General features: G+C 35.4%; 1 protein-coding gene across 1 annotated transcript in view; it reads left to right on the forward strand.

Moving 5' to 3' along the window:
* Positions 1-1,234: 1,234 nt before the first annotated feature.
* Positions 1,235-17,195, forward strand: part of LOC134678706 (zwei Ig domain protein zig-8-like) — a 144,646-nt gene continuing 128,685 nt past the window's right edge. Inside the window, exon 1 of the mRNA XM_063537367.1 lies at positions 1,235-1,731. The gene's annotated coding sequence lies outside the window, so the exon portion shown is untranslated. The remainder of the gene's footprint in view (positions 1,732-17,195) is intronic.

Raw genomic sequence — 17,195 nt, forward strand, 5'->3', positions numbered from 1 at the left:
GAAATTAGAATCCAGGGCTAATCTTTCCTGCCGCCAGTAGAAGGAAGCATCCTTCCGAGTCTTCCGACATCTCTAATTAAAACCGAGACAAAGATGTTTGATCTAAAAAAAAGTACTATTTAATTACTTGTTTCCACTCTTATACTAGCAGTTTCAATCTTGATACTAAAAAAATGCCAAGTTTCTTATAAAAAAATCAGTTTACAATTTGTCACACCCATAATTACGTGACGTAATGGAATGGACTTAAATTGACTCAGAACGTTTTTTTATAGCTGAATAGAAAATAGCCTTTAGAATTTTCTCCGAGTGTCCAGATCTAGTATAAAATATGTTTGCTTATTCATGAATTTCATGATGTCCTGTAGTAAGACTAAAGTACGAAAGTTATCATAAAGCGACCGTAAACCGTTGGCACGATAAAAATGTGATAAAATTAACGCTGATAAATACGCCTTATTTATAGAGCGTTAAGAACGTATGCGTTACGCCCGCACGTTGTACAAAATATTATTACAGGTGACTGTACCTACGCGCAGAGGCGGTTTGAGGTGTAGACTTCAAAATGAGAAATAAATTTAAATGCATTAATATTAAGCAGCAAGTTGGCATTAGGTTGGCAGATGAGAGTAGGTAAGTTAATGGATAACATAAAATTATGTAGCAGTATAATGAAATATTTTATATTGTATTAAATAACGAGTATTACCGGGAAGCGAACTTTTCTTCCATAAAGTACTGAAATGAAACGTAGCTAGAACCAAAACCTTAACTTCGTTGAATTTTAAACTTAGAACGAATACATTTTCTAAGAAACGTTGAGTAGGAAGGAGTAGGTTTAAGTTTAACATTGTTTGAAAATATTGAATTTCTGAGGCCTCTAAAATGTAATACCCGTTTCATATTCCAGGAATTTACAAGCTAGGCTGTGAGCGTCATCATGTTCCGGACATGTATGTTCATCTATTCCCTCATTATTTCTAAAGTACCTACTAACTAAAGTTGTACTTGCGTTGCGAGTCACCCGACTATAAGTTCATATCTATAAAACTTGATGGCTGATCGATTTAAAATTCCAAAATCACTTTCAAAAGTAAAATACTTTAGTATACCTGTCGTGAATTATTTTTTCTGCATATATCATAATCACTACAATACAAACCGTTGTTACGAAAAAAGACTCTACCTAAACTTTTATTAAGAACTTACAATTATTCGTCGCATACTCACTGCGCAATATTCAAATAAAGCGCCAAACGGATATATTTTTCAAGATTTTCGGTCATGCGCGAGCTGCCCGGGTACCAATACACGTTTCACTTGTAGGTGATCGGCTACACACATTCATAATCGCCGACTATCAGTACTCGGAAAATCACGGACACAGGGAAAGAAAATCACGCACACTTCCACCCAATCTCTGTTGTACACTGTGTAAGTATGGGGGTTTCACGCACACTGGCACCGCGTCAACCCTGCGATGCTGTGTACATTAGTCTCATTCTGGGTACCGTGTCGCAAGGACGTGTATTTGATCATCATTTTATGACGTACGGGAGTGTAACGATGTGAACTCGGTATCATAAGAGTTAACTCGAGTGTTAAGCCTTTCACACTTTTTTATGGATAGTGGATGCTTCAAACTTTTTCAGTGTATTTATGTGGAGTGTTGATACAGTTGTGTGAAATTTTAAAGGAAATGAAATCGGCATTCTTTGGATAAATTAGTAGGTAAGGAAAGGAAGTGTTTCAATTATTTTTTAAACTCGATTGTTTCATGTAATAAGAAAAAAAAACATGGTTTTTTATTTACTTGAAGTAGGTATTACGGTATATCAATTGAATAAAAAGTAACCTACCCTACAAGAATTCTTTGGTGCTTTAGGCACTGGCCCTACTTTTGCAGTAGTATTTACGTGGTTTTACCTGCTTTACCCTAGGTACCAAATCGAACCTAAGTCTTGTTTTGCTTATATTTTACATAAGTGATCCTCTCTGATACTAAAGGATAGGTAAGTAATTAAAAGGAAATTTATCATATTATTTACGTAATAATTATTGCGATATCTATAGAGATGTATAATTAATTAAGTATCTTGGTAATTTAATTCGAGCCCTGTTGCGCAATAAAATGTAGGTATTTAAACTATGTACACTTAGTTTATATTACGAAATTAACTGTATTATGTGACATTTTTTTACTTTTACCAACTTGTGGTAATTTTTAGAGAGAGTCGATATTTTTGATACAAGCTTTTCCGCGTAAATATGTGTTAAAACGGGTCACTCACTTATTTTAATTAAAAAATCGGCTTCGTTTCGGCAAATCGTGCTCCCGATGATGCTGTTCGGTGTGGAGTGAAACTTACTATTACTCATAATAATATTATTTAATACAAAAACCTACTGGCCTCACAATTAAATTGTATAAAATAAACATAACAATTAAATTGTTGCTTTTTTTATTTATTAGGTATAAATGTTGTGGATAATAGTAACGATTTTCTGGAATAGTGTGTTTGGTACAAGAAGCACTTAAACATCTAATATCCGCGTCGATAGGCAATTCAATTCGAACACGTATTAACTATAGGTAGTCACATGTTTTCAAATATAAAATTAATTACTATTACGAAAATAAAAAACCAAAATAGTTATTGGATAATTTTCACCGCTTTTATATTTTTTATTTAAACTTTATAACACAAACTAAGAATTAAAATGAAACAATAATAAAATTTACTAAAATAACTAACAATAATTTACAAATGGCGGACTTAATGCCAAAAGGCATTCTCTACTGAACTTTGTAAAATATAGAATTATTTATTTCTTTTGTTATAATTGATATGATACAACAATTAATAGATCTAGAAACGATATGGAGTAAATATCTCAATGTCAAATGTAACGTTTCTTGAAACAAAAACTTTCGATATGTACTGACATATCTAATCGATATCGTTTCTAAATGTATTAATTGTCGTATCTTAAAGTTCGAATCGGGCAGTTTAGGACTTCTAAGGCCGTCTTAAAGTTTCCGTAGAAAAAGCGTAGTACTTCTTTTATGACAAACTTTTTTGTGCTGATTTGTGACTGATGTCTAACGCTAGTCTTGCACATAAATTGCTATTTTAGATCTAGTTCTGCCTTATGTACCTAATACATATTTATTATGTTAACGTTCCAAGGCCGTATATTCCTATTTATATTGAGATTTTACGCTTGGTTGGAAATCAGAACAAACTGCCAAGGCGGGCTGATCCGCTAGTCCCAAGGGTTAAGATGAATGCTCTAAGATCTCGGCGACCTAGAAACCTTACATAGAAATAAGACGTTTTTAGGGTTCCGTACCCAAAGGGTAAAACGGGACCCTATTACTAAGACTTCGCTGTCCGTCCGTCCGTCCGTCCGTCCGTCCGTCCGTCCGTCCGTCCGTCCGTCCGTCCGTCCGTCCGTCTGTCACCAGGCTGTATCTCACGAACCGTGAAATTGAAATTTTCACAGATGATGTATTTCTGTTGCCGCTATAACAACAAATACTAAAAACAGAATAAAATAAAGATTTAAATGGGGCTCCCATACAACAAACGTGATTTTTGACCAAAGTTAAGCAACGTCGGGAGTGGTCAGTACTTGGATGGGTGACCGTTTTTTTTTTGCTTTTTTTATGTTTTTTTGCATTATGGTACGGAACCCTTCGTGCGCGAGTCCGACTCGCACTTGCCCGGTTTTTAATGTCCATCATTACTTATTCTAGTCAGTATAGGCTTTCAGGTAGAATCTTGGAATAAAATATGTGTGTACAGTCGACGTCAGAGATATATTTTAGCACCTTACTCCTCTGTAATAAGGCGAAAATTGCAAACATAATATTTTACGTCGGTACTGATATGTGACGTCCCACGCGTAAAGGTACCTTATGGCGGTTGGTGCTTACGCTATTATTAACGCCGCTCCAATATTATTGCGGCGCTATGCGACGTAAGCGCCGGCCGCCATAAGGTACCTTTTCCGTGGAACGTCACATATAAATATATAAAAATATGATTTTTTTAATTTTCGTATATTTTATACCAGTTTATTGACAATAACGAAGAGAGTGTTTCTTTTATATTTTGCCATTTTAAAATTTTGTGGATTTTATGCCACTTTTGTGTTATTTCTACTCAGAATCACGAGCTCTTTCGATCCTAATGGGATACAAAAATGTCGCAGAGTTTTTTCCTATTGTGTTACCATTTCCCCATACACTTTGTATGGCGGTAACAAAAAGGAAAGTATGAAAAATGTATGGAAATTTTAGGACACTTTTTTTCTCCTATAAGGATGAAAAGGGCTCGACTAGAAATAACACAAAAGTGGCAAAAAAGGTCACAATATATAAAATGGCAAAGAATAAAAGAAAAGCTTAGTAATATAAACTAGTGGTTTCATAACCCTAACAGCCCGTTTTAATATGATCATTGTCTGTTTTTGTCTTTTATGGCTCCTCCACACGATGGGCCAGCGCCGGCCACTCCAAGGGACGCAGCCCTACAGAATGAGATAGCAATATCACTTGCTCCCTCTAACGCATAAATGGTAGGTTTAGGTGTATAGTTTGTTTAGGTGGGTGTGGTATTTGTAATATGGGCCTTGTTGCCTGAATTAAATTTCTAAATAAATAAATGCGTGCCTTGGAGTGGCCAGCGTTGGCCCATCGTGTAGACGAGCCATTACGTACAATAGACGTCGTCCCGAATTGAGGAGTTTGGAAATTCATTATTGAAGTCCTTGCGCAAGCAAAGTACAAAGGGACGGTTAAAAGACCTGATATGACGGAATTTTATGATTGATAGGGCACGTTTGAGTGTCAAAATAAGAACTTATCGACTTAAAAAAAACCGGGCAAGTGCGAGTCGGACTCGCGCACGAAGGGTTCCGTACCATAATGCAAAAAAAAAAACAAAAAAAAGCAAAAAAAAAAACGGTCACCCATCCAAGTACTGAGGGGCTACCGCCAAAACCGAAATTCGTAAATTGCGGGGATCTTTCTCTTTCACTCCAATGAAGGCGTAATTAGAGTGACAGAGAAAAATGCCTGCAATTTGCGAACTTCGATTTTCGCGGTTACCACTCCCTGACCACTCCCGACGTTGCTTAACTTTGGTCAAAAATCACGTTTGTTGTATGGGAGCCCCATTTAAATCTTTATTTTATTCTGTTTTTAGTATTTGTTGTTATAGCGGCAACAGAAATACATCATCTGTGAAAATTTCAACTGTCTAGCTATCACGGTTCGTGAGATACAGCCTGGTGACAGACGGACGGACGGACGGGCGGACGGACAGCGAAGTCTTAGTAATAGGGTCCCGTTTTACCCTTTGGGTACGGAACCCTAATAGAGACCAGAGACCCCGGCTTTGCACGGGATAGTGTTTTTGAAAGTTCGCGATAAACTCTCAAAAGCTACTTGATGGATTTTCATGCGGTTTTCATCTATCAACAGAGTGAGGGCCCGATTCGGATTTTGAAATAGATATCTATTAGATATCTTTTAGACATCACCAAGATACGATAACGATATGTTTAAGATCTAACCTGTCAAATTTGACATTTCTGGAGATTGACATCATCATTCAGATATGCATTCTGGAGATACCTACTCTTGAACGATTTCCACAGGATATGACTTAGAGATCTAATTTACATCTAATAAATATCTTATTCTATCTAACGTAAAAGTGACATAAAATTGCCCAAATTGCGCTGCAAAAGAGAACTAGTTGATATCTAAACTATAACGTATCTAGAATGAATCTAGTAAGTACGTGTCGTCTCTTGTGAATATATTGAAGTTCGAATACGGCAGATGGACTTGTGATTCTTGAGGATGGTTTAGGTGTATAGTTTGTTTAGGTTTACCCATTGACGTATAATATCTAAGGACTGGCCTTACGGGCACTAAAAATGGTACTGTTTCAGTGGTGTCACTCACTACTGTCACTTCTTCTTCAGCGTGTGTTCGCCCACCGTTGGGCATACGCCTCTCCAATCTCTCTCCATTTTGAGCGGTTGTTGGTTACCCTTATCCAGACTGGTCCCGCAGTCGCCTTTATGTCATCGGACCAACGGGCGGGCGGTCTACCTATACACTTCTTCTGCCTAGCCGGGGTCTCCACTCCAAAACGCACTTGCTCCTTTACTACTGTTACTAACTAGTTGCGACCAATAATGCGCATGACGCGAACTCATCAACCAATCGCGCGCTTGATGCGAACTCATCAACCAATCGCGTTGTAGCGGGGTCACACCGGTTTACTGTACTGCTAGTCCTTAGATTATACGTCAGTGGGTAAACCTAAACAAATCATACATCTAAACCTTCCTCATGAATCACTCCATAGGTGAAAACCGCATGAATATCTACCAAGTAGTTTTTGAGAATTTATCGCGACAATGCACACAACCAGACAGACGCGGCGGGGGACTTTGTTTTATTAGATTTAGTGTATATTAACGGACGATCATACACATATCTAATACACTGACTAAATGATGTCATTCAGTTTTCGTGCATTTCGCTCGTACTTGCGTACATCGTGTATTGGCGCGACCGAGATACACTATAACTAATTGACATCATCATTCAGATATGCAGCCTGCAGTCTGTTATCGAGATGGATGACAATAACAGCTCAGTAATATCACCGTTGAATTTACAACGAGTATTCTGCAGTATCTTAGGCTACTTGCACCACCTAACCCGGGATTAATCAGTTAAACCGTTAACCTAATGTCAAATTGTACTGGTAACCATGGTAACGCCAGGTTTAACCGGTTAACCCCGGATTAGTGGAATGGTGCAAGTGGGCCTTAATAGTTTATTCGAATTATTTCAAACTTGTCCACCTTTAGCGAAACAAATATTATGTCAGCTAAAATATTATTTTTCGCTATTTTGAATTATTATATTACGAAAACTGTGATAAGCAATTAAAAACTTTACAAAGGGCACAAACCAGGAGCGAGATGAGATAAAAACTCAATTATGTAAAGCTTTTCTCTTAAAAAATATTATCTGCTAAAACGCTTGGCATTCATTAGGTACATCAAATCTAAGTTTTAATTAAAAAGTTTTTGTACATAAAATGATTGAACGCTCGATTTTTTGTTTGCTCCGAAATACTTCGTTTTTTGGGGCATTTATTTCGTATAAAAAAGGGATTCCAGGATCTTTTTTTCTTGCTGATTTATTTTTAGAGTGGATTATTTCCCATTCAACACCCTAGTTTATTTACACGTAATACACCAAAGCCTATACTGGAAAAACTAACGTAAAAGAGGAAAAAAAAATTTTTTCGTGGAACTTGAACAAATTTTTATGCGGCATTTGTGATTATATAATGTCAACATAATTTATGATTTAAACAATAAACCTAGCGGTAAGAGCGTGTGACTTTCAGGAGGTCACGGGTTCAAACCCCGGCTCGTACCAATAAGTTTTTCAAAACTTATGTAGGTACGAAATATCATTTGATATTTACCACTTGCTTTTCGGTGAAGGAAAACATCATGAGGAAACCGGACTAAACCCAATAAGGCCTAGTTTCCCCTCTGGGTTGGAAGGTTAGATGGCAGTCGCTTTCATAAAAGCTAGTGACATCAGTTCTTGGGTTAGTTGTGAAGCGGACCCTATGCTCCCATGAGCCGTGGCAAAAATGCCAGGTTAGCGAGGAAGAAGAGAAGAAGAGATCAGGATGATTTCAGTTTCTGGCAAGATATATTTGGTATGTAAACTTAAAGTGAGCAATACTTACTTAATACTTACTTACTTGGTTGGCGCGGTGACCCAAAATGAGTCTTGGCCTCCAACACAAGAGCACGCCACTTTGATCGGCATAGAAAAATCAAAGGAAAGAATAAAAAGAAAATAAGAATAAGAAAAAGATTTGACCGGGAAGTGAGCAATAAACATGCAAAATGGTTAATGGATGCCATTTAAAAGTTAATGGTACAATTTAACGAACTCGTCGGCTAAATCGTACCAATCTGAATGCCACACTAGTTTTGTGATAGTCCGTGCGGAAAGAGAAGAGTCGTGGAATATAATTTTCTCACAGACTATATCTGTTTTTTAGGGTTCGATACCCAAAGGGTAAAACCGAGAACCTATTACTAAGACTCCACTGTCCGTCTGTCTGCCCGTCACCAGGCTGAACCGTGATATATAGACAGTTGAAATTTTCACAGATGATGTAGGTATTTCTGTTGCTGCTATAAAAATAATAAAAAGTACGGAACCCTCGTTGAGCGAGTCCGACTCTAACTTGTCCGCTTTTTTTTACCCTTGCACACAATAATTAACGTCTGACTAAAGTGTTATACAAAGCACGTACCTATTTAATTGATATTTAACCCGCAGGTGTCACTGGCAATTTGCCCTAACAAAGCGCTATTAAGTATATCTCAATAATAAATCTGCGTATGAATTGCTGAATTGCCGGTTCTATCGGCATCAATGGAAAAAGGTCACGCGGTCCTTATCCTTTTAATTAAAAAGTTAAACCTTCCATGTACTTGGGACCCTGGTTTGAAATATTAAAATTGAATAATCGGCTGATTTTTTATATAAAAGCGAGATGAACTTGTTATTCGGGAATTTGACGCTCAATATCGGCAGTGAGCGGCCAAAGATTTTAAGAGCAATAAGCTTTAGGAAAGGTTGTAAATTGTTTTTGTACATTTTAGCCAAATGTACATTTGAGGCAATAAACTACGTACGAAGAATAAATTATTTTAGTTTGTAAAATCACTAATATTATTTCTAGAATTGTAACGCGCGATCATTGTCTTACATTTACCCGACAATAGTTAATCTTAGCCCGAATTAAGTAGTAAAAAAAATTGATTTGTCTCGTTCTGGGATTGCTAATCAATTTTAAGTATTATCGCTATGCGGTTTTTTGCCCAAAAGCTTTCTTAATAAAATATCTACGTAAAACTTGCTGCTTAATAAATCAACTTACGGGCTCCTGTCTTCATTATTTATTTTAGGGTTTAATCAGTAAAGAGCTAGGGAAAAGGGAACGAGATGTAGATATACTTTATATACTTAGTTCTATTTATCGAGGTCATGTCCATAATGTATGCAGTCTAGAACTTTGTCGCTTTGAGAAAACGTGTAAGCTGCGAGAGTTAATGTCGTGGAAAGTTACAACGACAACGTTGTAAAAGTTTACTGGCGGTGAATTTAACAAACAGTACAGTAACCTTTAGCTTTAAAGGACACCCTCTCGCCAATGACCTTCGATCTGAATCCCTTAGTTTTCTGCTTTTTTTAGCTCTTCATATTTCAACAACGGCTTTAAGCAATAAAGTATCCAATATTTACTTCAAAATTAATTTTCTTAGAAGATACAAAGTTGAACAATTTTTGGCCAATATTTTTTTTTTATGGTTTTCTGGTCATAACGTCTGAGACACGTGTTTCGAGATGTCAATGACGAACCCAAATATGTAGATTTTTTATATGTAAGATCCTTCACAATAATCTAGTTACTTACAAAAAAAGTGTTTTTTAAACGATGTGTAAAGAAAATCTTTAAAAATAAGTATGCACATCTTTCAAAATCCGGTATACAAACATGAAGATAAAAATTTGAAGAAACGATATAAATCTATCTGTAGTGCAAATGTAGGAGATACGATTCAAAACTTATCAAAAATCGATGAAAACAGCAGGTAGCCCCTTAATTTGTTCGCATTACCAAATCGATGCTAAACAAGTAAACAGTGTACCTATTTTTGAAAAATATCGGTTAAAAATTATCATATCTTCTTACTTGTTTGTCAGGTGGTATTGATAATTTGTGATGGTGGCATTAACTCCTTTAACCTGCTTTGATAAGCTAACCAGTGTCTTCAGCCTATCTGTTTATAACATCTTGTAAATGGATAGACGGACGGATAGATATTAAAGTGATTCCATTACTACCCTGTAAATTAAATTTACATGATTTATTAAGCACATCAACTTATACAAAATCTACATGCAGATAAGCAGAATCCTAGGAATATACGTTTCGCTTTACAATGTCGGCAGCTTGGGCTCTTTCCTCGACCACTAAGTTAACTTGGTGCTTATCTGAGAATGTAGAGCGGATGTTCTTAATGTTTACGCTGCGAGGAATCTTGCATACACCTGCGACGCACTAGTGTGCCAAATTAGTCTGTTGTTCCGCTGCAAAATTATTACGTAAATTGTGTATTTTGCGTGTGATTTTTAAACATTTATAAGGTTAATGACCTAGTGGCCGATATGCGACTTCCCAATACACTGTCCACACACGATCCACTGTCTTTTCGTAATTTTTTGTAATGCGTATAATTTACGGAGGCATGCAGATATTTTTTTTTTATGTCAATCATCTTTTATTTATTCAAGCTGTAACAAATTTTCGGTGACGACTGACGACGATTTTATTTATTATTTTGTTGTTAAATATTAAATCGTTGTGAAAATTGTACGACTAGACACAATATAATTTTAAACTTTAACTTTAATACTATATCTAAATAAAATAGCAATAATCTGGATTTTATGGCTAAATATTTTCACAAAAATGTAACATAATAAAAACAAATACTCAGATTGGTACAAATTTGAACGAATACTTGGAGATATAAAGGAAAAGTGAGACAAAAATGAACAATGTAAGCCGGTGATGGCCCATTTTGTATGGAACCGTCGTAATTTCATTGTATTGTTCTGTGTTTGCCATATTGTCTGCTATTACAATAAAATTGTACTCCGTTTCATATTAAAGGGCCAACAAATTTAATACATGGCTTCAATTTACAAGTTTCGGATGATATCTTGTTATTGTCTCTTTTTATTTGATGATTTTCAGAAGATCGCCTTTGATAACAATTTTACCGTTACATACGTATACTTCATTTTTTCAAGTAGGTAGATACTGTATTTACTACATTTATATTGTATTGTATTTAAGTTGTCAGACAATTTGAATACTTGTGTATAAACAAAAGCTCAATTATATTTGTTTAATGTAAATTTTACGTCGATAAGCGCATTGCGCTTGGATTTATAGCCACATATATTAGTGTTTAGTGTAGTAATTACCGACTTTAAGCATTATAAGGGTCTGTGCGTCACAAAGCTTAATAGGTTGTGTTATACTTGTTTGTAATTTTATGTGTCGCCCACACCAGTACGGTACATTTACATAAAGAGCAGTAAGTTAGGTGTCTTTATATAAAAAAGCCCTTTATTTTATAAAAGTTTCAGTAAAAGCCAGCTTGTATTAATCATACGATACACAACCATTTTTTTTATTTGAATGAGCAAGCCATCTCGCCACAGTGAAATCTCCGACAAAAATCAAGACATAGGTCGACACATTTCTGGTTACATTGCGTGAAGCAAATCCCTCTATAGTCTGTCCTTTACAGCTAACTCCTACCTTTACACCTACGTATTGGTAGGTACACATGCTAAAATAAAAGCCTCGGACTACTTTTACACCCGCCGTCGTCACACGTAAAGGCATAATCACCGAGCATTAGCACCCCATTCACGACACTGTTAATTAAGGAGGGTGTTTACTGATTAAACAGATTGAAGGCGTCATAGTTATACAGTATAACTACGCAAGCTTCCTGAGGGAAATTAGAATGTACGCGGGTTTTTGATTACGATTCGAATGGGAAATGATTGCGGGGATTGGCTGCTATCTACCAACTATTTCAAAGTACTACTACTACTTAGTAGTACTGTAGCTCTACTATCAGTTGGCAGAGTATTTTTCACTTACTTTCAGTGAATAAACGTGCCGTGAGTCACGTTTTACGTTTCTTTACGGTCTTATGTACCTAACTTCACTCCACTCCAAACGATGCTGTCCCTTTCTAAGTATACTAAAAAACAGAGCAAGAGTTATCGGAGTTTTATACAGCGCCTCTAGGATTCACCTAAAGAACTAAATAACAAAATTGACACATTTTCTCACGTCTACGTAATTTACTATCTATGCATCTCGCTCTCGCATATTAGTGCAAGTGAGATGCACAGAAAGTAATGTTACATATACTGATGGTAGCCGTGAATATGGAGGGTAGAGGTAAGGAGAATCCTTTATGGCTTTATGAGAAAACTCCTTTATGGGAGAATATTTGCAAAAACTGGGCACGCTGTCAGCTATTATAATTTTTCTAAATCTCTGCAGAGTAGCGAAAAAAAGAAAACCCATAAACCTAGTTTTTCGTTGTATCAATACCGTACTAAAAATCATGGGGAATGGAAGATACTCGTATTTACAAGTGGAAAAACGTTTTCTCTTTTTGTATGGACGATTACGTAGTATACTTCCCTCTTAAGGTTTTTGACGGACACTTTTTCATTATTAATTACATGGAGATTGTATTCCTTACCTCTACCATCCACTAAGAGCATTTGGAAGGGCGATGTCATCGCTGTCATTTTCTTTACAAAACAGTCTGCCGATTTTTGCGGGGGAGGGGACGTCAAAGGTATTGCTATTTCTACATGATTTGTACGTAACGTACAAATAGCCATGTCAGTCCATACAAAAGTTTGCACAATTGTGCAAGTTTTTCGGCAGAGGGGTATAATAATGTCAGGAAAAAAAATAAAGAGTATACCTACGAGACTACTACGACTATGATATTTGATTTATTCGGTTGTCAATATAAAACAAATGTAGGTGTTCTTTCTTCTCGCCATTACTATGTAGTCTTGCTTGAGATTAATAAACATTACCAATATGGTGTTAAAACAAGCTTTTCTTTCCTGCTTGGAACCCTAATCCTAAATCCTAACAGTAAGCACTCAATGGCCACTCCAGTTATTAAATGCTCTAAGACCAGTTTTGTCACTTTGTTACTGACTCAACCTTCATTCTACAATTTTTTAAAGATTTGACGTTGCCATAGTTACGAAAATAATAAACACATCAATGTTAGTAAACAATGTATAAATTAAAATATAATTGTATTCAAGACAAAAATTGCAAAATATGATAATTACGTAAACATCATTAATAATCGAGTTAAAATTATGACATTGCGTGTTAAAAAATAGGAAGCAAAGTATACGGCGCGATTATACAGGCTACTTTTGGCTACATATTTATTACCTATGATGAAAATAATACACACATGAGAAGAAATCTTAAAATATTAAAATAGGTATGTATTATAATGGTCCGCTTCAGTCCGCATCATGACAGCGGCCGTCTCCTACTGCTAAGTAACATTATCTAATAGAGTGTCCGGAAAGAGAAAAGTCGTGAAATTTAGGGGAGCCCATACCTACGACTCTTCTCTTTCCGCACAGACCCTACGTATGACCTTAATAGCGATTTTAATTTTATAGTACCTATATGATCTCGAGTATATTTCAGTGCCAAGCGCCCCATTTCCAATACAAAATGAACCCACGCAGCGGGTTTTTGGCAATAAATGTGTTTAAATCTTATTTAAATTTTCAGATTCAGAACCACCAGCAAAAGTTTTTGAAGAAAGTTTTATATTTCCTGTTACCAAGTTGACATGAAAAACGATTACCTAGGTACCAAACACAATAATTTGAACAACGGAAAATAAAATAATACTTACTTAGTAAAGAAAAATAAATAAACCCACAGAACATTTGTATGTTTTATTTTATTTAAGATAATAATGCTTAATAAAATACGTAGCAATTCTTGTGTAAATATTATAATAGGTCTTGCGGTATGTCTTATTCTTACTATGTGTTATGTGCACCCAGCAACAAAAACAGCAACATGTCTATGTACCGCTCCTTGTATTGAGCCTTAATTCTTAATACATATGTAACTTCTACATGCATACATGATGCAATCCGGGTTTTCATGGAAATGTTGTTTTCAATCAGCTTCTTGCCTAAAACCAAAAACTGCTCGTAAGCAATGTGATTTTCGCAAATGTAGCAGTAGAAATAGGAAAATATGATGTCAAGTATAACTCATTACCTTTGTACTAAATCAGCCTTTTATCGAACTATTAATTGATTTATCCCTTAAAGTTTTGCTTGAAGTGCACATACTGTTATAAATTTATACATATTACGTTGAAAATTGCATTGATATTCGTGAAAAATCTGCGTATTTGTTGTGTTTACAAGTTGACAGAAATGTCACGTTGGAAACGCACGTATTTTTCCATAACATCTGTCACGTTTACTCGCGTAAAGTATTTACGCAGAATAATTCTGGCTCAGATTTCATTATATAATTAGAAAAAGAGCGGTTTAGGTGTGAAGTTAGGCAAGTATGGAAAACTCGCGTAAAAACGTTTGTAACTCATGGTACAAATTGAAATTTTTAGTTCTTTACGTGACCGGTAGAGGCACTGTACAATTACTCCATACATTTTCCTTAACTTTCTCACTATCTTCACTTCTCACTGTCATTCACGGAACTCATAGTAGAGCTACTGCTACTACTTAGTAGTAGTACTTTGTAATAGAAGTAGTAGTAGTAGTAAACACTTTATTGCACAAAACAAGTACATACCACAGAGAGAGTACAGTAAATGTGTACAAAGGCGAACTTATCCCGTTAAGGGATCTCTTCCAGCTAACCTTTAAGTAACTGAGAGATACATATGAAAGTCATTTATTAACATAGATGCTGGATGATATATTTGCAATCAGGTTCTTGTGGTGATGTTGATTAATTGAGTGATGTCAAGCACGACACGTGGACATTAAGTTAATCTTCTTCTTCTTCTCCTAAGCTTTTTTCCCATCATCTGGGGTCAGCTCTCCTTGTCTGTCTTTTCCATTTTTCCCTATCCTGCGCTGTTGCTGCGTCCATCCCGGTCTCCTTCAGATCTCTCTGGATCGTCGTCAGCCAGGTGGCGGGGGGTCTTCTGCGGCGACGCGTTGTGATGGGTAGGCTTAGCGCTACGTTAACGTGGACATTAAGTTAATGCAAAGTAATAATAAGAAATTACCAGAAATCGAAACTCGAAGAGTTAACATTACGTTCCTATTCTCCTATTTCTCGTGCTTTGATGTACATAATAATAAAAAGCTTTTTTGTCTGCTAAAGCTTTAAAATATTTGATTGCTAATTTCACAAAATACACATTAAATCAAAAAGCTAAAAAAATATTCGAGTAAATTTCGTTGATGGCCCTTCAAAGAGAGGGGACAAATATAAGAAACGAGCGCTAAAGGGAACGGAAATACCTTTTGAAATGAAATGTCTTGTTCAGAAAGGTGATTTAACCTAAATTTTATTTACAGAACAGAAGACAACTACTTTGAAATATTGCCATATTGATTTAAACGTTATGGTTACTTCAATTTATGGAATAATTTATTTGAAACAACAGTCTTAAAATTAACAAATGTTAAAGTCTGGGGCTCTGTAGAGTTAATAAATAAACTTTTAGTACTCTTTTAAACCATATTAATTTAAGATGTGTCCGAGGAACTCAATTCAATTATTACGAATAAGTAAGTAATCGAAAGCGCGAGCGAAGCAAAGTATTAATATTCAATTTCAATATTGCCGATAGGTACTTCTATTTAAAATGTTGCTGGTCAGATCCCCCAACTATATCTATTCTTAGCTATTATACTAATACAATAGTAAGTAATACACTTTATATGAATTATATTCAAATGAAAATAAATGAAAATTAGAAATTATAATTTTTCTATTGTGCCAACTTTGAACTTTTATGGATTTGGCCCTTGCAAATATAGATTTTTAGGTACCTATTTTGCTTTTACGAGTATATACCTAAACGTGTAAAAATGCAATATAAAATTATTAATGAGCTATACAGTGTTGTACTTTTAATACGGTATTCGACCGAAAAGCTGTATATTGTATAAATAAAACACTATATGAGTCTTTTGCAACTTTTATAGGTATTTTCCTATAACATGTTGTCCGGGTTACGGAAAGGCAAAATGTCGGCAAGCAATGTTGAAGATTTGTATTTTTCTAAAACAGTAATTCTTGACACCACCGTTACTGATCATCATATGACATTATTTAACATTTATTCTAAATCGAAAATAACGCCAGGTATTGTTAATAAACCCGTTACAGATTACCAAAATGCGTTAAAGCTATTTAAAGAGTCTGACCTTGGTGAATTACTAACCATAAATGATCCAAACGTGTTAACAAATAAATTAATACATTACCTTCAAAATGCTATTGTATCTAGTACCAAGACAGTTAAAATTCCATGCAGTAAACGCATCTTAAAGCCTTGGATCACCCCAGGCGTACTAAAATGTATCCAACACAGAAATAAACTACAAAGGAAATTAAGACACGACCCCACAAACGATGTTTTGCACATTTCTTATCGACGATATAGAAACTATTGTAATAATTTAATTAAGAACTTAAAACGAAAATACGAGCGCGAACTGCTAAATAAAGCCAAAAATAACAATAAAAGCTTGTGGAACACTATTAAAACAATTACTAACCTAAACAAACCTAAATCTAAAAACACTGAATTAATGAGCCAATCTCAATCCCCCCTCGAATCAGCTAATATAGTGAATAGATATTTCGTTCATACTGGACAAAACTTAGCAGAAAAAATACAACCACTATTAAATATTAGTAATTCTGATCTTACATATTATTTTAATTCCTTACATTCCCATGAATCGTCTATCGGTGTTATAGAACCTCAACTAGAAGAAATCAGAGCAATAATACTTAATTTAAAATCTAACTCCGCAACGGGATGGGATAAAATACCGGCTACTTTTATAAAATTGGCTGTAACAGATTTAGTCCCTATTCTCGGGCACCTGAGCTCACTTTGTTTCTCACAAGGAATATTCCCTGATGCTCTCAAAAGAGCGATCATTCACCCGATCTATAAGGATGGGGACAAAACAGATGTTAACAACTATAGACCTATCTCTGTCCTTACTTCATTATCTAAAATATTGGAAAAATTAATAAACAGTAGATTACGCGGCTTCCTAAACAAATATAATCTTTTATCACATCGACAGTTTGGCTTTCGTGAGGGTAAAAGCACTGAAGAAGCTGTCCTTGAATTAACTAGCTCTATAACAAATCATTTGGAGAAAAAAGAGAAAGTGTTATGTATATTTCTTGATCTAAAAAAAGCGTTTGACACTGTGTTTGTCCCCATCC

Source organism: Cydia fagiglandana, chromosome 2 (genome assembly GCF_963556715.1).
Source record: "Cydia fagiglandana chromosome 2, ilCydFagi1.1, whole genome shotgun sequence".
NCBI lineage: Eukaryota > Metazoa > Arthropoda > Insecta > Lepidoptera > Tortricidae > Cydia > Cydia fagiglandana.